This window comes from Rhinolophus hipposideros, assembly GCF_964194185.1.
Source record: "Rhinolophus hipposideros genome assembly, chromosome: 7".
Lineage (NCBI taxonomy): Eukaryota > Metazoa > Chordata > Mammalia > Chiroptera > Rhinolophidae > Rhinolophus > Rhinolophus hipposideros.
In genome coordinates this window covers 33,608,347-33,633,084 of record NC_138053.1, presented here as the reverse complement: position 1 = coordinate 33,633,084, position 24,738 = coordinate 33,608,347, and the positions used below count along the sequence as shown (strand labels likewise).

The window sequence follows — 24,738 nt, the reverse complement described above, 5'->3', positions numbered from 1 at the left end:
TGAAACTACAGTTTTAAAATAGATTCAAAGAGGTACTTTGCTCTCATCAAATACTGACAACTTCATAGGATCCCTCTACAGTACAAAGGCCTACTATATTTCTAAAAGGCAACAGTTCACCACCCAACTGTCCAATTACCTGGGCTTCCAAATTTGCTGTAATAAAAACTGACCTTGAAAAATTTTTGATGATGCCATTATGCAGAAGAAATCTGTTATAGCCAAAGTTGTTTTATGGTAGAGTCATTCCATCTATGTTCAAAATAAGATTTGATAGCTAAAACCGATTCATATTTTATGACATCTATGATAAATGCAGAATTTGATTCTGTCTACCGCCATAAGTAGAAAGGAACCAAATCAGAATTCCAGATCGAATTCCAAAATTCTGGGCCTAACAATAGAATATATTATACAAGTAATCACACAAATTGCCTAAAACTAATGACCAAATTATATATCTTAATTATACTTAGACACATTTAAAAAGTTAACATATAGAATAAAGTTTTAACGTATAATAATCTTGCTGCAAAGAATGGGAAAAACAAAACAAAACAAACAAACAAACAAAAAAAAACTCTTGCTTTTATTCCCATTATGCATATTGTTTTACCCAAACAATAAGACTCAAATTTTGTGTTAGGTTAAGCTACAACGAATGCATTTATTTTTCCGACTGGAAGTTGTTGAGATTATTATTTCAGTACCCAAATACTCATATAAGATCAATTTAGCAAGGAAAAAGAAAATTTCAATATAGCTAAAGACCACTTTGTAGCTCACAGGGGGGAGTGGGGAAGAGCCTAAAGTTTACAGGGGTAGATATGAAGGAACAGTAAATAAGGAGGCAGGCAATGAAATGTGAAGTTAAAAGACAGTAAGTATTATGAATAATAAGGTAAAATAAAATTCTGATACATGAATTTCAGTGAAGTGTTAAGCAAAAATAATAAACTCTGTTTGCATAATTATTACAATTAGGGACAGTTGATTTGTATATATTTAACCAGGAGTATGCTCCCTTCAGTCTGTTTATAAAAGAATATCAGAGATGAGAAATTATGCAATATAGGAAGCAGTATATGGGAAAAATGAAAAACTTACCATGTCATATGTGGCAACCTATAATGAAAAAAAATATGACAAGTAAATCCTCACATATCTGAGACCATTTTGAGATATGGTCTTATATTTTATTCCACAATGAATTAAATTTGCCCATCCAATTAGGAATTTTCTTTTTCAGTCAATATTTAATTTTTGTTCTCTCATATTTTCCAAAGCAAAGGGGTTTTCTCTCCCCTTTTCATTTAGAATTCAGGTTCTGGGAAGCTTTGCCAGCTGACTAAGCAATGTGAATAAATCTGAACAGTCACTGAGCAGAAGCAAAGGTTCCACTGTGGACTATAAGCACATTCCTTCAACTATTTTATCATTACTGTCTTATTTATGTGGGTCACTAAAAAGGACAACTTATAAGATAATTTCTATAATTTTCCAAACAGCTAAAAATGAAAACATTAGAAAATTCTTTCACCTTCATTGCTGATTCTTACATGTTTAATATGCCTTAGATCTCTTTGTGTTTGAAAAGCACTTTTGTAACCCTGAGCACAGTTTTCATTATATCACTGTCTCTCTGATTACTTCTTTAAAGTATTCTATACTTTAAGCTAAGTCTTATAATAGATTTAAGTAAATATCAAGTCATCTTTTGGTGTGACTTAAATTCAGGTTCGGCATGATAATTTATACAGATCCACCCTCTTACACACTCCATTTTCCTTAGTAGCGGTCCTCAATTTGGGCCATTAAAGTGTTCAAGAGTTTATCTTAGTGGCTATTCCAATCAGACTGTCCAAATAATTTTTAGGACAAGTAGCTACATGTAGTCGTTAACCATTTATTATGAATTAAAATGCTTCTATGTAGTATAATCAGGTTTTAATTTATATTTCATGAACAGGTACCAATGAAATGACAAGAAAACTGAAGCATAATATATATGTATAATGTCTATGTATATTTTCGCAATTTCCTACATGTAGCCAAATGACTATAATACTGTTGAGTCAGAGACGTATTTCCTTCATTACATAAAAATTCTGAAAATTCTTGAGCAACGCTGTGCTGTAGAATTGGTTTGAAATAGGCATGTTCTATATCTATGCCTTCCAACGCAGTAGCCACTAGCCATACATGGCTATTGTCCACTGAAAATATAGCTAAATTCTATGTAAGCTTAAAATTTTATACTTACATTTAAAAAATAACCAGTTGTGGCTTATGACTATCATATTGGACAGTAGATCTATTACATTAAAAAAAATAGTTACTGTACTCACATTTTCACAATACTGTCAGAAAATAATGAAGTGTAAAATTTTTAAATACAGTGTGAAAAGTGTAATATTAGTGTAATATTATGCATAGGGTGGCTAAAGGAACATAGAAAATCTAACTCAGATGAGGAGAAATGGCAGATATCAAAGAAAGTGTCTAAAAGGAGAAAAAAGCAGTTGTCTTGAAGGATGAGGAGTTAGAGCCAAGCAGATCCTTAGCTGCACTTGAAAAGGAGATGTTATAATAATCATGGCCATACCTATTTTCAAAAATAGATTGTTGTATTCACCGTGACTGGCGCTTGTGTTTCTTGTTTCCAGTTTTATACTGGTGTGTGCAAGAAAATAATCATCAAGAGATTCCACAAGCAAAGATTAGAGAGGTTCCACCAGAATATCAAATCAGTTCTCCATTGGCTACCAAAAGGTATAGGTAAATATTTTGGAGTTTGGTAATCTACCTTTCGCACATGATATTTGAAGAAATGTTTTACTACAAGCAATACATAATTATCTATTTTTAATGTCCAGAAGAAAATCATTTATGATTTCTTTCTGCCCTATGTATTTTTAGAGCGGTCTAACTAACCATTCATAGTGGAACCAGAAGGCAATAGTAGAAAGCTGGTACCACAATTCTACTTATGACAATAAACAAGAGTTCCCTTCCTTCCTTCCTCCTCTTGTTCTCTTTTCCTGTTGTGTCCCAGTTAAATCTGACTTCCAACCTCCAATTTTTAGCTCACTTTGTGACCTACTCTTCACCCTTCATCCAATGGATTTTAAGCTGTCTCCTCTAATTTCAGCTCTCAGTTCAGCACTGAATCCTTATTCACTCTGTTGCTCCTCCTGCTCCTGCTTACTTGGAGTTAATACACTTGCCCTTCTCTTTTTGTGCTCTGGAAGCAAGACCTCTGTGCCCATTAGCTTGGATGACATTCAGATTGATTCATTATAGTCCTAAAGTGATTTTATAGCTTCCAGAGATATCTGTTTAGTATGTGCTCAAAGATATCACTTAGAGTACTCTGTACATTTTCTAAATTCTTAAAAGGATTTGATTTGAAATTAGATGCACACAGAGGACAGCTTGGGATATCGCCTAAATCTTCATCTATGCCCTGTGAAAGCACTTCATGTGCAAATTAAACGAAGCCGCAAATTCCTTGATTCCCCTCCCATCAAGTGGGTGGGCTCTGTGACTGCTTTGACTAACAGAATATATGGGAAGTTTCGCTGTGCCTGTTTCTGGCTCCAGGCCTTTAGAGACTGGCAGCTTCTACTTAATGTTTCTTGGAACTCACTCTTGGTAGTCAGCTATGCTGTCAGGAAGCCAAAGCTGCCTCACGGGGAGGACTAACCTGGCTGAGTTCCCAGCCAGCAGTCAGCATCAACTTGTTATTCCATGTGATGAGCCTCCTCAACACCTAAACCTTACTTAGGTGATGAAATCCTAGATCCTTATCTTGAAACTGATGTTGTATTGGGATGAAACTTTTGGGGTTTAAGGAGGGAGGGTGAATGTATTTTGCATGTGGGGATGACACATATAATTTTTGGACAGAAGGCTAACTGTAGCAGTTTAAAGATGGTTAGAAATTCTTTACACTTCTCTTACTAACAGCTATAGTCTGTATCCAATTTCCCTGCGTCTAAAGCCCTGTAACTCCTTTGAGTACAGCAGAAGTGACACATTAAAAGACTGGAACTTCCACTTCCTACCTCTTGGAAAACTCACTATTTTTTTTAATTTTTATTAAATTTATTGCAGTGAATTGCTTAGTACATTTATGTAGGTTTCAAGTGTATAATTCTGTAATACATCATCTGTATATTGCATTGTGTGTTCAACACCCAAAGTCAGTTCCCCTTCCATCACCATATATTTGGACCCCTTTACCATCTTCTACCACCCTACTCTTTTTCCTTAACCTCTGGTAAGCACTAAACTGTTGTCTGTGTCTATGAGATTTTGTTTGTTGCTTTCAGTTTATATCCTGTAAGACTCACTCTTAGGTACCAGTCATCATTCTGTGAGGAAGCTGAAGCCAGCCCTTAGAAAGGTCACATGAGGAAGAACTGAAGCCCCAAGCCAATAGCCCCAACTGGACTCCTAGCTTTCAGCCAGCACAGACTTATCAGATATGTGAGTACATTTTCTGGCCCTATTGACATAATAGGTCACAGATGATAGCACACAGAGTCAAGATATGCACACTACAGAGCCCATCTTATACTGGAACCCCAGAGCATTCTCATAGCATTTAGTACTCACTTAAATATAATATCATAAGAAATACATTCCCAGTATCAGTTATCCTTATGCTCTCAAAACCATTATTTTATCCTTTCACTTGTTATTTCTTTGTTTTTATCATTTGTATATATCTACTTACACACAAATTAGAATACAAGTTACATAAAATAAGATAATTTATTTGCCTTGTTCTTTGCCATATATCTTTCACCTAAAACAATACCTCAGTATATGTGTGCTTAATATGTATTTATTGAATAAATTAATTACTAGTTCTGTTCTACTAATTTCACTACCAAAAAAAATCTGATTACGCAGTAATAGATGTGAATGCTAGAAGCTTGAAAATTCATCTTCTGTCTTCCCAAATACTTTTCCCATTATTTCTCAGATACTGAACCACCAAATTAAGAAACTAGGTTCTAATAGTCATATTTCACTAACCAATCAATCACCATGATAGTTTACACTTATAAGTCAAATATCCATATAAGCTGTAAAGTTGGTTTAGTTCATAATAACAATTGCAATTTGCATTGGCCTGTTTAAACGTGTAGTAGTTAATGGAAACAACATCAAAATCCCTAATTCAATCAAAAGAAAGTGATATGTAACCACAGGTGTTTTGTTGTTGTTGTTGTTGTTGTTGTTGTTATTGTTGTTGTTTTTTGTGTGTGTAAGGTTCTTATAATTCTCCCAAGGAGATCAACTTTCAGAATTTAGGTAAGGTGACGGAACGGAACATGAGTTAACATCCCTATACCGCCCAAGTGATAGTAAGACCTGTTGAATTAACATGGATAATCCGTGACTCAGTTGAGTTTTTTTCCTAAAATATGTTAATGTTTTTTTCTTCCAAAATACATGTTTTTTTTTCCTCATAAAGGATGTGTGTGTGTGTGTATGTGTGTGTGTGTGTGTGTGTATTCCTCAAGAAATCTTTCACTAAAATTTGAGTTGCAAAATACTACTGAGTCAGATCTTATATCCTCCATTGCAGAAATAAAAGGAGGGAGACCTTTTATCATTGAAATAATAGAATACATTTCAAAACTGTTAATCGTGAAGAAATATGACACTAATAATTAGATCATGAGTGGCAGGATAGTCCCTGTGACTACTTGACATGCATTTTAAACTTCCCTGAGCACTGCTTTCCAAACACATGTGTTTTCTAGTATCTGTTAAAACACTTATTAGTAACTATTTATAATTTGCTTGTTTGGAATTTCCTCTATTATCTGTGAGTTCATTTCTTTCCCTTTGACATGAAAATGCCCTATGTAAAATGTCAAGGAACTGCATTATAATCTACCAGGGCCCTTGATAGAACCAAAGCAATCACACTAGTATTCCCTCAGCTTCTCGGAAACTTTTGAATCCTGACATGCAAATCAACATGGTGTTAATACATTCCCAATCATTGAGGACTCAGAGGAGCAAGATACATCAATGTGTTTATAGAATACATTTCATATAGACAGGCATGGAAGGAACAGTTTGCATAATCACCTGCCAATAAAGAATCCATCTGTCAGAAGAGTGCAAAATGGTATCAAAGAAGTTTACATTAAAAAACAAAATCTCAATTTCCATTCTGTGCATTCTGTGCTCATTTCCTTGAGCCTAATTATCAGTGTGCATATAAATGGCGGAAATACTTCTTCCTGGTTACAGTTCAAAATTCTGGTCTTGGCAAGAGATAACGATAGTTGCTCATTTCTTTTGGGGCGATACCATGCAGCTGAGAGCATCAGGGCTGGAAATGCCAGGTCAAATTCTGTTGTTGCCAATGTGAAGCTTTATTGCTTGTGGCAAATGTGGTATGTGTGAACAACAGAAATATTGTCTCATTTCCTACTGTTAACTAATGCTGGCTGGGCTCCAAAGAAGAAACACAGCCCAGCTTCTCCGAAAAGCATTCAATTTTGTACTTATTTTCAGATAAACTTCTTAAATTTCTGCCCAGTTAAGTATGACAGAAACATTAGTCTTCAGAGAGAAAAAGAAGATTGCGAAGACTCATTTAATGACTATAATAAAATCCAAATGTTAGACAAAAATGCAAAAAAGAGAACTGAATTATTTGTTTCACAAAATATTCTGTACTTAAAAATTACTTGTACATACTCTGCAAAAACTGAACTCTCAGTTTTTAATATTTTAATCACCTGCAGTTTTAAAAAAGTACGGACTTACTCAAAGAGGTTAATTTGTACTTTCTGAAATAGAAACTGAAAAATCATCATGCCAAAAAATATTTGAAAAATACAATATTTGAAAAATATTGAAGTGCTGCAGCATAAATCCCTATTAAGTTATCAAAGACATCCTAAAAATTATAAAGAGAATGTTGTTACTTGTAGATTAGAAATTATCCATTAATTCATTCATTTACAGATATCATTGAGTACCTGCTTTGTGCCAGGCAATGATCTAAGATTAGGGTTGTAGTAGTAAACAAAACTGAGAAAACCTGCTTTCATGGTGCTTCATTTAATAAAATAGATTTTTTAAAAATTAAATTTATTGGGGTGACATTGGTTAATAAAGTTATAGAGATTTCAAGCGTACAATTCCATAATATACTATCTGTATATTGTATTGTGTGTTCACCAGCCAGAGTCATTTCTCCTTCCATTACCATATATTTGACCCCCTTTACTCTCTTTTACCACCTCCCTAACCCCTTTTCCTCTGGTAACCATTAAACTGTTGTCTGTGTCTATGAGTTTTTGATGGTTTGTTTTTTAAATATGGCATTGGAAGTAGTTTGCTTTATAGAAAACATGGCATTTTTTGAAGAATTTTTACATCCTGTAAGACCTTGCATGTCCTTTACGTCCATAATGAATTTCTTCTTTATTAACAACATAAAAGACTTGAGTCTTCAGCAGACTCCTAAATATGTCTCTTGATTTCCAGGTAGAATCTGTTATTAAAGCAGGTAGTTGGAAAACCCATCTTATTTCATTTTTGCCACAACACAGTTACAATAAATGTCCTTGTAGCTATAAGAATGAGGCTTGCATTTCCATAGGATATATTCACAGAACAAATATTGAATATGTACATTTTTATTTTAATGAGTTTTGCCATAAATATTTTGAAGTACTGTAAAATTTATATTTCTACAAACAATATATTATAGCACTTTCCTTTTTTCTGTTGACAATAGGTGTTGCTAATGAGAGAAACACACTGAATGTACTTTCAATAAGCCAATTATTATGAATATTTACCTGTTGCCAGAATTTGAGACCACAATACATTATAAATGTTAACTCAGTTGCAAATATTAATCCTAATCAATATTTGGTATATTAACTTTGTTTATGGTGCATTTTTTGATGCACCATATATTTTTAAACTATATAGTCAAGTATGTCCATTTTTATTTTTTCATAGCTTCTAGTTTTTTTGACACGGTTAAAAGTCTTCCTGACCAATAAAATGTTCATATAATCTCTTGTAGTTTATTATAACATGCTTAATTTTAACATTTACATTATGTTTCGTTTAAAATTCATTTTTGTGAGTAGTATGAGATAATAATCTTTATTTTCTCCTATTTTGAATGTCAGTTGGGTTAACACATTTGTCAAATCAACTATTATATTCCCCCCAAATTAAAATACACCTGTGCTGAATATAACATTTAATTATGTATACATTAGAATCTATTTGTTCTTCACTTTGTCCCACTCTTTGATTTTCTATTCTTATATCAATGTCATCTTTTTTTTAATTCTGATGATTTTTATATTGTTTCATTATCTTATAAAGCTAGACTTCTATAACTACCTTTCTTTGTTATAATTGTGTTGGCTATTCTCAAGCATTTATTTTTCAAAGAAAATCTGAGATCATTTTATACAATTAAAAAAAATAACTCTATTGTGATTCCATCAAAAATTACATTAAATTTATAATTCAGACAGAATTGACAATTTCATGTATTAATCTCCCTAACAAAATTATGGGATGCTATTCTACTATTCGGATTTTATTTTACATTACTGAGTAAGATTGAGTAGTTTTCTGTATACAATGTAACACTTGCTATACTTGATTGTAGTTCTACTTCCTAATTCAATGTTTGCTTTTACGTCATTTTATTATCACAGTTTTCCACTTCTGTATTTTGGTGATTTATTCAAATGCCTGGAAATTGCTGTTTTATTTTCCCTTTGGGCACTTCCGCTTCCTGCTATGATAGATTAGCTTGTACTAGGCTAACTTGTCCTTTCAAGAATAAGTATAAAAGCTGTAAGAAATACCAAAAAGTGCTCTTTCAAGGTAATAGAGTACAATTAAGAAAGCCAGAATTTTATGGGACAGAAATCTCAGAGAGAACACAAAAATGTTGACAATATGCAGATATGTTTCTGTCACTTTTGTTTCCATGTATTTGTTGATTAATTAACAGTAGAAAAATTTAGCAAACAAGCATAAACAAGCTCAGAACTTATGATGGTCTCATGGGGTAAGGGAGGGCAATTCAAAGCTACAAATTATTCTAATTATGGAGGTAATCAAGACTGTAGAAAAGGGAACTGCAAAGAAAAAAATAAAAAATGAACCTGCCATCCTGTGCTCTTTTTCTCCTTGAAGCATATTAATATCTTAAAGTCATGAGACAAAGGCTAAGAAATTGAGGGAACATATATTTGCAGTCTAAACTAGGTATCAGCAATCTATGATCCACAGATTAAATTCAACCCAGCATTTGTTAATGTAAATAAAGTTTTAATCGAACACAGACACAGTCATTGATGTCCCTCTATGGATGTTTTTGTCTCTCAAAGGCAGAATTGAGTAGTTATTACAGAGACCGTATGACTGGAAAAGCCTAAAATATTTACTATTTGTTGTCCCTAGAAAAAGTTTGCTGACCCTGGTATCAACAATTTTAATTGTAAATGGGAGTTGCTTGATACTTATGCTAGGAAAAGAGGTGTAAATGAGGATTGTCCTAAACAAAAGCCAATAGGAAATTGTCTAACCTTCATAAAACTAAAATATCCCACCCTCATTTTGACCAAGAAAAGTTGCTACTACTTCTAGCTGCATACTAGAAGTAGACTTTAGGGGAAGATCGTATCTTGCATGGTCTCTACAATGCTGGCATTAAATAAATGGTTTCCAGGATTAACAGGAGATTGGATAGAAATAACAAATTCAAGAGAAAAAAATCAGACAAAAGAAACAAATCCAGAAATAATAGAGATATTAGAGTTTCAGACAAACATTTTGAAGTTACTGTGATTGGTATGCTCAAGAGAAGATGGGTAAAAATATAGAGATTTATATCAGAAAATTGGAATCCATAAAAATGGAAAATCTTGGGAAATTCTAAAATCTCTGAGAAATACAGTAACTGAAACTAAACATTTAATGAATTAGTTCAAAAGCAGAATAGTGAACAGAAGACCAGTGAAGTAAAAGACGGTATAGAAATAATTAGTCAGAAAAGAGAACAGGCGAGAACAAAAGAGCTAATGGTCTGTCATTCATAGAATTGGATTTACATTAGAGGAGGAGAGAAATAATAAGGCAGAATAATAATTGAAGAAATATTGTCCATGAACTTTTCAAATCTGATCAAAATCATCAAGTCACAGATTTCAAATGTTAGTTTAAATTAAAATTGTGTTCAGGTTAAATTAAAACTGTTGCTTTTGCTTAAAGTATATTTCTCCTAAGAGCAGTCTTATTTAATTAAACAACCTCTTTTTTTTCTATTCTCACTATCTGTCGGGGCCCCTTAGCAACAACATAATTGTATCTTGCCTGCTTATTAACACTCAATCCAAATACTGGAGTGAGGTAGCAGCAATCTGGAAAAAAGTGCAACGCACTGTATTCCTGGTCTAAAAAGAGGCAACAGTCAAGCTTTCAGCTCCATGTCCCTCCAATTTTCAGGGGCACAGAGAATTCAACATGCCAGGGTTGTGGTCCCACAGCTCCTCCAGCTGGTACTCCATGAAGCACTTGAGGAAGAAATGTGAAGCCTCTCCCCTTGTAGGAGATGAAATTCATGGATATCTGTAGGGCAGGTTTTCTCAGGTAGCCATCTAAACTTCCTCACCTTAAACTTCCCCCCATTTGGCCCAAAGTGATATCAACCCAGTAGGGAAAATACCCGTAGTAAATCTCTCCTCTAGGACTCCAATTAAGGCCGAGGCCTTGCGACCAGCCTCTAAGACTCATTTCAACGTGTGTGTGTGTGTGTGTGTGTGTGTGTGTGTGTGTGTGTGTCACACGAGGAACAAAGTTGTTGGGTGGCAATTAGTATAATGACAGCAGGGCAGTAAGTGTTCAAGTTGCCATCTTTTCCTATTTTCCTAATCGTGCCTGTTTCAAAACGTATTTCCTCAAAAAGGCTTATTATTTCAGAAACTTCTTTTAAACAAACATAACTCTGAAGGAAATTCATGCAACTGAAATAAAAGCTCGAAATAGATTCGTATTCTTATATGGCAGTAAAGCAAACTGATCATTAGTGGGAACACCAGTATAATAACTTTTCTTTCCACATACCAAATAGTTTTGTGCAGAACATAATTTTACTAATAGTATCTCCTTTTATATGTACTCTATAAAAATCTATTGTATAATCCATGCCTAAATAATTATGTGTTTATGCATTCTAAATTCAATAGAAAGTTATAAAAATAGATTTTTTTCTGTTCAGGCATATATTTGTTGATAGATTTTTCATATTTTAGAAACTTCACGTAAGAAAGTAAAACACATGGCTATGAATTTCTGAGCCAAATAATCTGGTCAAATAGGTATAACATTTAACATCATGGGGAAGATTTTACAGAGAAATGTTCAATATTCTGTAAGTAACAAAAAAAAATTCTTTTTCCCAATAATTATATCATAAATTTAAAAATTAAACCTTCTGGAATCTAGAATTCTCCAAATGCTAAATATATTGAATTACTAGGATACAATTACTTTTCTTGTTTTCTGGATTTCAAATGACACTGCACAGGCAACAAACAGAACTGAACCTAATTAACATTGAACAATGAAGAAAAATAAAGCTGGCATCTTAGCCCAAGGGATCTTGTGAAAGGATCACAGTTTCTTTCCCCATTTCTAAACTTATTCTATTTTCAGAGGATAAAATGGATCTCCTATTCTACACTAGTAAAAAGGAGATTGGATTCAGAAAAATTCAAATGCTGGTGAAGAGAAATGTTAATAATGATTATCCATATTTATATAATAAATGTCATAAGGAGGCCTCAGAGTACTATGATTAAAAGCTGTTATTCTTTTAATTTAGCAATACAAAATTTATATGCAAGGTGGCAGGTGATTATCTGAGACAAATACACATTTGTGGGCAGTATCGTTGGTGGAATTTCAGTACTGCTTATCGATGATTGCTCAGTCATGAGGAAGCACCTTAAAGACTTGCCAACACCTATTGCATTAATTATGATCAGTTTCAATGTTAAAAGGAGCTCCGAGAAATATTTTAATAACCTAATTATACAGATGAAGGAATGGAGGACCAAAGAGATGAAACTACTTCTTTCCAGTCACCACTGGGTAGTGTTGAAGGAGATCCCAGGCTTTCAGATTTCTACTGACACAAAGTCTTATGCCCATTCAGTGGCTGGTCATCAACTAGTTAATCTAATAGAAACTGCTGGAGTTTTCCCTTGTCTGATATGTATATATATATGTGTGTGTGTATGTGTGTATATATATATATATATATAAAATCTCATTCACGATTAAGATATTTAGAGAAGACAAATTAGACAAATTGATTAGCTAACACATTATCTGAAGGAGACGGGAAAGCTTCATTGAACTTTGGGATATTTGAGAAATAAGAAATTTTCTGGGTGAAAATAATGAATTCTGTCTTTGATATAATAAGTATTAGGTGTCAACAGGACAGCATTTACTTGAGTACACTGTGAGGAAGAAACACAAATAGATCTCAATGTATTAAAAAGGAATGGATTTAACATGCTCTGAGGTCTCTTGAATGAATTAACTCATTCCTTTGCACAAGACAAAATGAAAGCTGTAAATCTCTAACTAAACCTCAAAAATAGTGACAGTATTGTGACATTGAGAGATGAAATGCAAGGTAATTTTAGGTGAGCACAAGTTCCTATTCATTTTCCTATTCAGAAAAAAACATGTATTTAAAAAAATAGATTGAAGATTTGTTATAAATAATCAAAACAACAGTAATACAATTTGAATTCTATAAATTTCTAAGTGGGTTCAACTTTGTCAGGGAGTTTGACAAGTGCAGCAACAATACAGCAGGCAATTGTCAAAGAATTATAAGCTGTGCACTGAAATTTCCATAACTATTGTGAAACAGGAAACAATTTCCTATTAAATGATAGAGTATATAGAGCTTGGAAAAGTCTCTAAACAATTTATGATTTAAAAGCATTTGTCTTTCAGAAAACATGGTTAGGTAAGTTTCTCATTTTGGGGCAAAGAATGGTAAAATATGACTGACATAATAACTTCATCCTTGAGTCATACAGATTCTTTGCTTTAAAGTTTTATGTTTTGACTTCACATGATTTTATATGATTTGAAATAGATTTCAGTGACATTCAGAAATTTTCTTTATTTTTTCCAAAGTTAATTTACAAATCTATAAGTGATTATTTAAAAAATGTGATTCTATATTACTTCATAGGTTTTGTGAAAGGTAAAGAAAAGTATTTGACATTATCCTGTTCCTCGTAAAGTTTCCATTCTCATTGGAAAAGTGGGATTTACCAAATTAGTAGTATATATTTACTAAGTCATGAAAAGTGTTCCTACATGATGGACTAAATTGAAACAAAATAATCTCGAACCAGCTTATTTAAAAAATCACATAAACCAGACAACAATTTAAAGTTAATACAAAAGCAACATAAAGATATTATAACCAGAGGGTAAGGGGCGTTTGGGGTAGGAGATGAGGGGAAGGGGGATCAAATATATGGTGATGGTAGGAGAACTGACTCTGGGTGGTGAACACACAATGGGATTTATAGATGATGTAATACAGAATTGTACACTTGAAATCTATGTAATTTCACTAACAATTGTCACCCCAATAAATTAAAAAAAGACATTATAAACTTTTGAATATAGAATTGAAATATTTTTCTACTGTTATATATCAACATAAATTTATGTTGGAGAAGATTAAGCTAGTAGTAATATATAGAAAGAATTAAAGAAGGAAAAAAAATAGAGGTAAAGAGACTGTTAAGAACTGTTACTATAATCCAGGACTAAAACCAATTAATCCTTTAATTAATGTTCTGGTTGTGAGAGCTAAGAGATTTGTGTGTTAGTGATTTTTTGATGTTCCAATTTACCGAATTTCATACATGTGAGCTATAGAGTCACAATAATATGCAGTCCAAGATGACTTTAATTATTTTGCCTAGAATACTGAAAGGATGACAGTCACAAATAGACTTCGGAAAATTAAACTGAAACATCTATGTCATTGAAAGCAATTTTAGATTTAGATTATGAGGAAATGGCTAATACTAACCATTAAAGCATGAAGCAAAGATCACCTATTATGAAGCATTTGGATGAATAAATTAGCAACTTTAGACCCTTGTTTGCATCTTCCTGGAGAAATGACATCCTGCTGAGTCTCCATTTACCATCACAGCAAGAAAAGCAAGGACAGATCTTGAGATTATTATGCTACGAGAAATAAGTCAGACAGAAAAAGTTGAGAACTATATGATTTCACTAATATGTAGGATATAAAACTGAAGGCAACAAAGGAACAAGACAAAGACACATAAACTCATAGACACAGACAATGAGTTTAGTGGTGACCAGAGGGTAAGAGAAGAGGGGAGTGGTAGATGAGGGTAAATGGGATCAAATATAATATATGGTAATGGAAGGAGAACTGACCCTGGGTGGTGAAAACTCAATGTGATATGTAGATGATGTATTATGGAATTGTACACTTGAAACCTATATAACTTTACTAACCATTGTCACCCTAATAAAGTTTAATTAAAAAAAAAAATCAAGGACAGACTGTAAGTATAAGAATCATGTGTGCCTTGCATCTCACAAGGCACACCAGATAAGAAGTAAATGTGGAGCCACAATAAATGTTACAATAGAGTAGCATTTTCACTCCATCGCTGCATATTTTACAGGAACTCCAACCAGGCCTATCAAACCTCATCATTTTTCAAGTTCCTAGAAGTCCTTTTACTTGTGTTCTTAAATCTAGTGCTCTCAAGTGTAAGTCATATGACATCTATCATTTTCTCTAGTTATTTCCAGCTCTTAAAACTTTCAAGCTCTCTGAAGTGAATTATTGAAATTCTTGTCAGTGCCCACTAAAGGGGTAAGTTTTTGACAATAGGTTCTGACAGTATTAAGAGGACTGCTAATGCTGTAATGACCATGCCAAGTGATGCTAACAAGTGATGTCTGAAAACAGACACCATTATAGATGGCCCCGGCTCCTGCTGCATCTGAGGGAGTTGGCAATGACACCATTGATGCTTTGTCCTCTCTGTGTACCCTCCAGTTAGAATAACTTCCTTTCTTACTTTTAGTTTATTACTTTTTTTCTAGTATGTGAATAATAATCCTTAGAAACTAGACTGGGGAATTATCTTAGTGTTTTTGACTTGACACCTCTCTCATTCAGACACGATGTCCTTGGACCACATAAGTGGGCTTTAGCATTGTTTCTTCAAAGATTCACAAGTTACATTTGTGGTTGGAAGTAGATTATTCACGCAGAAATAATGAAGCATAAATAAGAGAGATCAGAACTAGACATGTGGATTTTGGAGTCAAATTCTGAGGGGTGAAAAGCAGATGCTCTTTCCAAAGGATTACATATGAAACTGGGGAGGAGAATGTTTCAAGAAATAAATGCGGGGGAACATGGTGTCAGCAGTGGATGCAATGAGGACCCAGTTGAGCTCCCGGGCATCTGGAAAATTGTCAGATGTATATAAAACTGTAAATTTTAAATGGTACCCAAATGCCAAATCCCAGAAAAAAAGAAAAACAAAAACAAAAAAGTTAACATTGTAGAGGAAGAAATCTATTGACAATTAAAAAAAAAAAAAAAAAAGCTCTTCTTCTAACCACATAATTTCGTGTCCAGCTACCAGTAATATCCTAAATGTCTAGTAAAAGTGGATCCTGGTAAGAAGGAGGAAGTATAGTATAGGATAAATGAGCCAGACAGAGGGATTGCTAAAACATTATAGAGAAAATATTTTTATGGTGAGAAAGAGCTTGTTGGTACATGACTGGTTTTAAGACAGTATGTCCAAGTAATTGTTTTAAAAGCAATCTGTTTAAACAAGACTAAAGAATGAACAATTTTAATGTATTGTGTTGAGCCTAATATATATTTTGAAATATAATTATGAATATTTATTAGATATGCAGTGTTCCAAAGAATTTCAAAAGAAGCTTAGTCTATGTTTTTCAGACTACAGTAAAGTCTTTGACTGCATGGAACATGGAAAACTATGGGTCGCTCTGAAAGAAAGGGGTGTGCCTCAGCATTTGATTGTACTGATGTGTATATTGTATTGTGGAGAGGGAGCTGCTGTCACGACAGCATACAGAGACACAGAATGGTTTTCTACAAGCACAGGTGTCAGACATGGTGCATTTTATCTCCCTATTTCTTTAATCTATGCAGAACATATTATGAAAAACTGGGCTAGGCTTATAGGAAGGATTGAAAATTTGTGGAAGAAATATCAATAACAAGATAGGCAAATGACACCATCTCACTGGCAGAAAATAGCAATGATTTGAAACAACTTCTGATGAAAGCAAAAGAAAAATGTGCTAAAGCAGGACTTCATTTGAACATCAAGAAGACAAAAATTAGGACTATGGAAGAAATAGATAACTATAACACAGACAAAGAAGATGTTGAAATGTTAAAGATTTTGCTTCCCTTGGTTCAGTTATCAATTCAAATAGCAAGTGCAGCCAAAAAGTCAAGAGAAGGTTGAGATTCAAAAAGGCAGCAATGGAAGAATCAGGAAAGATCACCAAGAGCAAAGATGTGTCACTAGATTCCAAGGCTAAGATCAACCACGCCCTTGTATTTCCAAGTACTACCATATGTACAGATGTGAAAGTTGGACAGTGAAGAAGGCTGATAGGAAAAAGCAAATGATTCACTTGAAATATGATGTTGGAGGAGAGCTCTATGGATACCCTGGACCACCAGAAAGACAAGCAAGTGGGTCCTACAGCAAATTAAGCCTGAAACATTGCTAGAGGCAAATATGACTAAACTGAATTTGTCCTGCTTCAGGCACATAGTGACAAGGCAGGGTTCTTTGGAAAATATAATAATGCTGAGAAATACAGAAGGCGGCAGAAAAAGAGGAAGACCAAATATGGGATGGGTTGATTCCATAAAAGAAGTCATAGGCATGAGTCTATAGGAGTTGAGCAGGGCTGTTGAAGATAGGACATTATGGGCATGACTCATTCATAGTATCACCGAGTGAGAGCTGACTCAGTGGAATGTAACACACACAGTATATTTCTCACTCAGTTTTTATTGTCAATACCCTAAGGCACATTCCAGAAGAAATGATATTCCAGTGGAAATCTTGGTCAATGATGAGCATAACGAATGCGGTTCATCTGCTCTTATGTGTTCATGTTTAATAGATATCCTTTATCTTTCAGCTAAAAAGCAGTAGAAAAACTTCTTCCTGCTTATAATAGTCTCTGATGATACCTACCCCATGTCATTATCAACTAACTGTAAACTAGTATAAATATGAGTTCAAAGAACCCCTCAAAGTGATATTTGTGAAAGGGAGATCTGTCAAGAAAACAAAGGAAAAGTTTAAAAATCCACAAGCCCAAAACAATATCAGATCAAAATTATTAGAATAATTAAGTTCTCAAAAATGTAGCCTTTGGTACAATGGTTGTACAATGGAGTATTACTCAGCTAAAAAGAAGAAGGAAATCGTACCGTTTGCAATGACATGGAAGGACCTAGAGAATATTATGCGAAGTAAAATAAGTCAGACGGAGAAAGACAAATACCATATGATTTTACTTATATGTGGAAGATAAAAAAACAGAATAAATACACAAGAAAAACGGAAATAGACTCAGAGATACAAGGAAAAAAAACTGCGGTGGTTTCTAGATGGGAGGGGGTAGGGATGGGGAGAAGGTAGAGGGATTAGAAAGTATAAATTAGTAGACACAATATTGTCACGAGGATGTGAAAGACATTTTGAGGAATATAATCAATAATGTTGTCAAGATTTTGTAGAGGGTCAGATGGGCACTTTTCTTATTAGGGAGACCCCTTCATGGACTGTGTAAATGCCTGACCACTGCACTCTTCACTAGCTAAAGCGGAATAATATTGAATGTCAACTGTAATTATATATATTACTGTAATTATAACTGTAATTATATATATATATATATATATATATATATATTCACAGGATGTAAAGTACCGCATAGGGGATATAGCTATGGTACTGTAATAGCTATATACAATGTCAGAGGGATAGCTGACAGGAAGGGGTTATCACTTTGTAAGGGTATAAATGTCTATTACATTGTTTGGTACACCTGAAACTGATAAGAAAAAATAAACAAAACCTTCATAATTTTAGCAAGTGTATGTATAATATACCTAAAAATATAAACTACTTCACTTTATGATCTTGTGATTTTCAACATTTACATGTACATAAACACTGTTTAAATTTAAAATTTCCCTGTTTTTAAGGAGCTATTGCAAAATTTGTGTTGGTGGACATAGAACCTGAACCCAATCTTCATTATGTACCCATTCTTTCTTCACTTCCCCAAGGACCATATTTCAGAAAGAAGAGAGACTTGTATGATGGATTTCTTCTGTATATTCCTGGGTCTTTCTTTAAGTCTTCAGTATCCCTAGAACTCATACCACTATAAATTTAAAGATTTAATAAAAACATATTGGACTTTAAAGGATCAGTTTTCATTCAAATAGTATGTATAAAATGCCTACTGTACTACAGGTAGTCGCTATAGCTAGGTGCTGTATTTTGCTTTTATTTTTGATCATTTGCATTCATCTGGTATTACCTTCTCTAAACAAGAAAGCTGACAGATTCCCATAAAAATAGTAAAATGTTACCTATGTTACTTGGTGAGGAAAGCTTTCCCTGAATCCAGTAAATAAACTCAGATTTATTTTCCGCCTTAAAGGCTTACGATCTTTTCCTTTATGAACCCATGAGATGCCTACATCCAGGTGCAGTAACTTAGCCTGCTGCTTAGCTCAGGAGCTGTGGTGATGCTAGGATTTTTACCTTTCATTGCACCTCTGGCGTTGGTTCATTGCTCATCTTCCTACATGCCTCTTAATGCTGATCTGAGTACAGAAAACCCTTTGAAGTCACTTGGAACTTTGTGCTCTGATGATGCCTGAAGGACATGCAAAGTAAGAAACATGGCCATGCTTGCAAAAAAGGTGAAAATTCATTCAGCTTTACTAATGTGTTTCTTATACCTTCAGGGATGTGTGTGTGTGTGTGTGTATGTGTGTGTGTGTGTAACAAAAACCAGAGCAAAACAAATTGTAATTTTGCAAAAACATAATGCCGATATGGATATGCCTACTACACTTAAGACAAATTATTTCACATATGGAAAAACAGATTAAGTAAATTAGTGAAAGAAATCCCTTCAGAAAGCATAGAAAGCATTTACTAGCACCACAACATCTAAGCCAATATTTAATATCTATATTCCTTTTTAAATAATACACTTTAAGACAGATTTTGAAGCAAAAAACATGGTTAATAGTTCTGATACTTTGATGTCCTCAATTACATAGGCCCAAATCTTAAAAATACGTAAAATATAATGCCCAGTTTTCAATGTAAGCATTCTTCAGTGGGCCAGTAAATGAGCAATATATGAGTGTGCAGTTTGAGGGTTGGGGTGCAAACCACATTTCTGCTTTGTGGGCTATCCTTGCCAGTTGGCCTCTGCCCATTGGGGAGCAAGGCTAGAGACTGTTTGCTTCATTTGAGCTTTCCACTTACTTCCTGTTCCTGTCAGCTTCATCCCAGGCTATTTCTTTTACATTTGGCACACAGTTTGTTCTAGTAGCTCCAGCAATTGAATCTACTTTGCATTTGTCTCACTATTTGAAGAATCAATCACATCACAGGCCCTCAGAAACAAGAGCATCTACTGGTCAGTGCCCCTCCTACGATGCATGATTTTCAACTTTATGGGGTCCCTTTCCCAAGCTACTAAAGTGATAATTTAAACTGCCTTCCTTTTGTTACCCAGCTCTAAGGATGGTAGTCGCTACCTGCAATTGCTACCTCTATGGAATCTTAATTAAAATAGTTTTGTACTAAATTATTTCATGTTAAGATTCCTGTTTTAGTTTTTGTCTTCTGACTTGATGCAGAATGGTACACATATTTAGTTTAATCCACAGTTATTTGGGATTTTATAAAGGTGACCACATATTTGGAGTTTAAAGAACATTTTTTGACTGCAAACATCTGTTCCAGACCATATGGTTATCCTAGATATGCCACTAAATGTGATCTTAATTGAAATTCTGTGTAGCAATGTTAACAGTTAGAACCAGAATTCTTGTAGTACTGACCTCACATACCTGGAAGCCAAGAATGACTGCTCTTCTCACCCCTCTCCCAATACCACCATTGCTGATCAAGTTACAATACAGGGAATTAAACTTTTATCATAGCTGTGAACAGAGGTACTAACGTTGCAAGAACTGACATGCTACTGACCTTTGTAAGTGCACATCTGATTATAGCTCCCCTCTGCTTAAAACCATTCAATGGTTGTCCAATTATGTCAAATGAATTATAGACTTAGAAATAGGTTTCTCTGAGAAACCCCAAAGAATGCAAAGATGCTTCTTGAATGAATACTTTTAGAACCTTTACTAACATACTGATATGATAATACTCAAAATAGCATATACTTGTACACTTGTATTGATTTTCTATTAGATTATAAATTCTATGAATGAGAGACTATTTTGAGTTCACCGTTGCTAGTGATGAATACATTGTCTAGCACACAGGATAATCTCAATAAATGTATACTTAATTACTACTATGTGTACACAAAAAGAAATGAGTGTAGCAGTACTAGAAAGAGTTCCCATTGTACTGATTCAGCAGATCAGTGTTTCGGATGGTTCACCCTGCATCTTAAAGTAAGAATTGGGAAAGGAGAAGGTATTATTTTATCATCAGGGAAAGCAAGTTTACTCTCACACAACCATCAGCGATAAGATAAGAGCAATGTGTGATTCCTGAATAAATAATTTAGAGCCATTGTCCCACAGGCATCTCCCTGTGGTACCCATAACACAGGTGGTAGTTTGACATGTTGGTAGGCTACTTTTGGAAAAGTTCAATTATAATAGTTTTTTAAATACTTATTAAAAAGACCTTTTATGTCATAATAAGGGAGTTATTTTTTTCTAGCCTAGAGTGTCTTGTTCGAAAATGTTTATAAACTATATAAAGTAGGGGTACTTTCTAAAATTGTCTCTAGTATCTGTTAGGTCAAAGATATTTAAAATATTTGGATCAGAATAGAATCAAAGGCATCTTAAATATGTGCCCCTCGATTAAACCAGATTTTGCTCATAAATTCAATGGCTTCATAAAATGTCATTCAATGTGGAGAAAACATTCGTTCAAAAACATAAAATAGACACTCCTCTATATTTATCTATAAAGTTTTCTTAAATTATAATGCTTTCTTTCCTTTGCAAGATTTTATATTCATTTATGTTTTTTAAGTTGATTGGTTAGTTTCAGGGGTACATAAAGCACTAATTAGAAAATCCTTTGAGAATCTGATGAAAATTAACTAGCTCTCTCCTGGAAATTTGCATACACATATACATCATTTGTTGTTTACCATTTCAAGTTGCTCAGGGATCACATAAAAACAATCCATGGGATCAAAGACTTTAGAGTTATATGTGACTGGCTGAATTTCTATATTTTTTCTCAAACTAATGCCTATGTAGATAACCTACAGCCATTTCATTCTGGCATGTCCAGAATGTAATTCTTTATCTTCTGTTTACACCTACATATACCAGTTAAATTCTAGTCTCAGTGAATTAACACTACTATGCACCTAGTTTTATAATCTAGAAACATGGGAATTATACTTTACTGGTTTTCTTTTAGTTCCCTCACCCAATCAATTAACAAGTCATGCTGATTCTATGCATTTAATTACTCTCAAATATGACTTGTTCTTTTATGCTCTCATCAACAGCATAAATACTCTTTTTCTGCTATTTGAACTCCTGACCTCCAGCCTTGTCCTCTCAAATCGACTCTTCATACAACAGTCAAACAGCATTCTAAAGTGCAAAGCTGATCATGATCACACAATTTTGAACTCATCCTAGGCTAATCGCTGCTTTTAGAATAAGACTAGACACTTTATTGTGGTTTAAAGACCTGTTATATTCTTGTTTCTTAAAAAATTTCCACATGTATTGTAAGTCTTGCCACAGTACTTTAATCTCAGATATCCCTCCAACCCTGTGGGCTCTTGTTTAGAATTATTTATGTGGAGCCAATTAGGAAATGCTCTTTACATAGGAAAAATATCTTGGGTTTAAGACAAAGGAACAGAACAACTATCAAGAGATCTGGGTTCTAATCTTAAATTTGACACTGGGGCAAGTTACATAACTTGTCTGGGTCTCAGTGTCCTCATTAGTACAAACAAGTGGGGTTGCTCCTTCATCTTTAGCTGTTTTTATTTTATATCACTATGAGTTTTTATTTATACCCTGCATATTTTTAGGTGGCACTTACATCTTTTCAATTCAATGCAACATAAAAATGGTAAATCTGAAGGAAAAAGAAACAATAAATTAAGAAGAATCTATGTCAGGGAAAAACTGAGATAACCTAATTATCATAGTTGGATTAAGAATTTTATCTATAAGTTTTTTACTAGCTAAGGCAAACAGGAAAATATTTTTAGACATGTCTTTGACATCAATTTTAGAGTTTGGATAGATTATTTTTCATTTGATGACCCCTGAATTCCATACACTGTGCCTCAATCTGTTCTTCACCCATTTTTCCCCGAACCAAAACAGAATTACGTGAAATATTAAACAATATGAGTATTTCAAAAGGACCAATTGAAACTAGAAATTTTTCATTACCAAAATTTAAAATAGCTAGAACCTGCTTAAAGAGAATAATATTCCCTGCAACCAAATCAGGACATAGGAGGAACAAAGAATTTAAATAGTAGGTGTTAATTATCCAATGAGTGTCAAATCTCTGGACCAGTGTCAGAGGTCAGAGTCTAACAGAGTGATCACAGGCAATCACATTGTTACATTTCCTAATCCATCCATGACCTCCCACTGTCACAGGATATTCTTAGCATGACTAATAATGCTTGTCACCATCTAACTTCTCTCTTGGATTGGTGTTACTTTCACTGGGAATCATTAGTTGACTATCAGTTACTTGAGAAATACATATATTCCTCAATGCAGTGAACTTATCTACTAAAATGAAAATAAAGCACCAGTAGACAAGCTTGTGAAAAGAAACAAAATAGTTGCGTTTTACAGTACTGCATTCAGTTACCAAAAACAAACTAAAAACATTTATAAAAAGATGAAGAACTGATGATAAATTGCATTATATCCATTCCATGCAAAATCAGCTGCCATTAACAAAACATTTTTAAGAATTACTGTAGTTTACTTGGAAGTATTTCACAAAGTATTCTTGCATAAACAAAAACAAGATTCAGAGAAATGTCCATTAACTCGTATTTGTAAAACAATGACCAAAACCAATGTGTGTGTGTAAAATAAATAAGTACGGATATCTATTAAAATTACATAACTTATGTTATTAGATAAACGTATATAGTATGTATGAATGTCGAGTGGAGGAATTGGTTGTCTTTATTAAATAGGAATAGTGAAAAATAGGAAGCACATTTTCTAGGTTGGCAACTTGAGTTAAATGGTTAAGTGAAACACATAGGTGAAGATAGAGATTGGAAGGAAAGGAGCCAAGCAATAAAAATAAACATAAACAGACTGTCCCCAAAGAGTATGTATAATATAATCATATTTAATCCTTATTCATAAATACTTTTTGTGCATTCTTATATGTATTTAAAAACAACAACACCTCTTTAAAAATAAATACACCAGACTTCTGTTAGCCATATGCACCGATATCTAAATACGTTACCATAGAGTTAGTAACATATTTGGTGCTGACTGATCCAAGTCCGTCTAAGCAATGACCACTGACTTTTGTCTTCCAAAATCCTCAGGGACAGGGGAAAAAAAAATCTCATTTCTACCTGTCTCCCTTAATAGTGTACAGTAAATTCAAACATTGCTGAGGATATACAGGGTGTGCAGATAACTGGATGACATTCATAGACTTGATTTTGAGACTGCATTGAAAAGGAAAAAAATGTGAGGAAGGAGACCTGGAGGGCTAAGTAAATGCATCTGTGTTGAGCACTAGACCTGGTGCCTAAGTAAACATGAAAAAGGTAGCTTTACAGAATTAGGGACTCTTAAAGATCAAATAAAAGCAGCAAAAGAATATTGGCATGGAACCTATTTTGTATTGTGGTTTTTTGCATTAAGCTGTTTGTTTAAATTTGTGATACTAATTTAGTACTCATATTCACTATATTGTTTGTAAAATTTCAACACAGAATCGTATAAAAGGTATATAATAAAGGAGGAATAAATTTGATTATTATCCATCTATTTTATTAGCGGGTTACTTTGAAATGTTACCAAGACATCCAGGTGTATGTGATTAATAAACAAATGGAAATACAGCCCTAGATATTATAGGCAAGAGGTATGAGCTAGAGAGATAGATTTGAAGTTATAAAGAATATAGGCGATGGTTTCGATTATGGAAGAGAAGAAGATCACCCATGGAGAACAGCTTAGTGTACATCAGTCTAGAAACAAAGTAATCTGAACTCCCTGACGGGACTCCTTAGAAATTTTCACTTTGTACTTCATCTGGGTTCTAATAT

The 24,738-nt window shown here is 33.8% G+C and overlaps 1 long non-coding RNA gene across 1 annotated transcript in view; it reads right to left on the bottom strand.

The window, feature by feature from the left end:
- Window positions 1-1,107: 1,107 nt before the first annotated feature.
- Window positions 1,108-24,738, bottom strand: part of LOC308499803 — a 103,887-nt gene continuing 80,256 nt past the window's right edge. Inside the window, exon 3 of the long non-coding RNA XR_013993639.1 lies at window positions 1,108-1,125. This is a non-coding gene — a long non-coding RNA (uncharacterized lncRNA). The remainder of the gene's footprint in view (window positions 1,126-24,738) is intronic.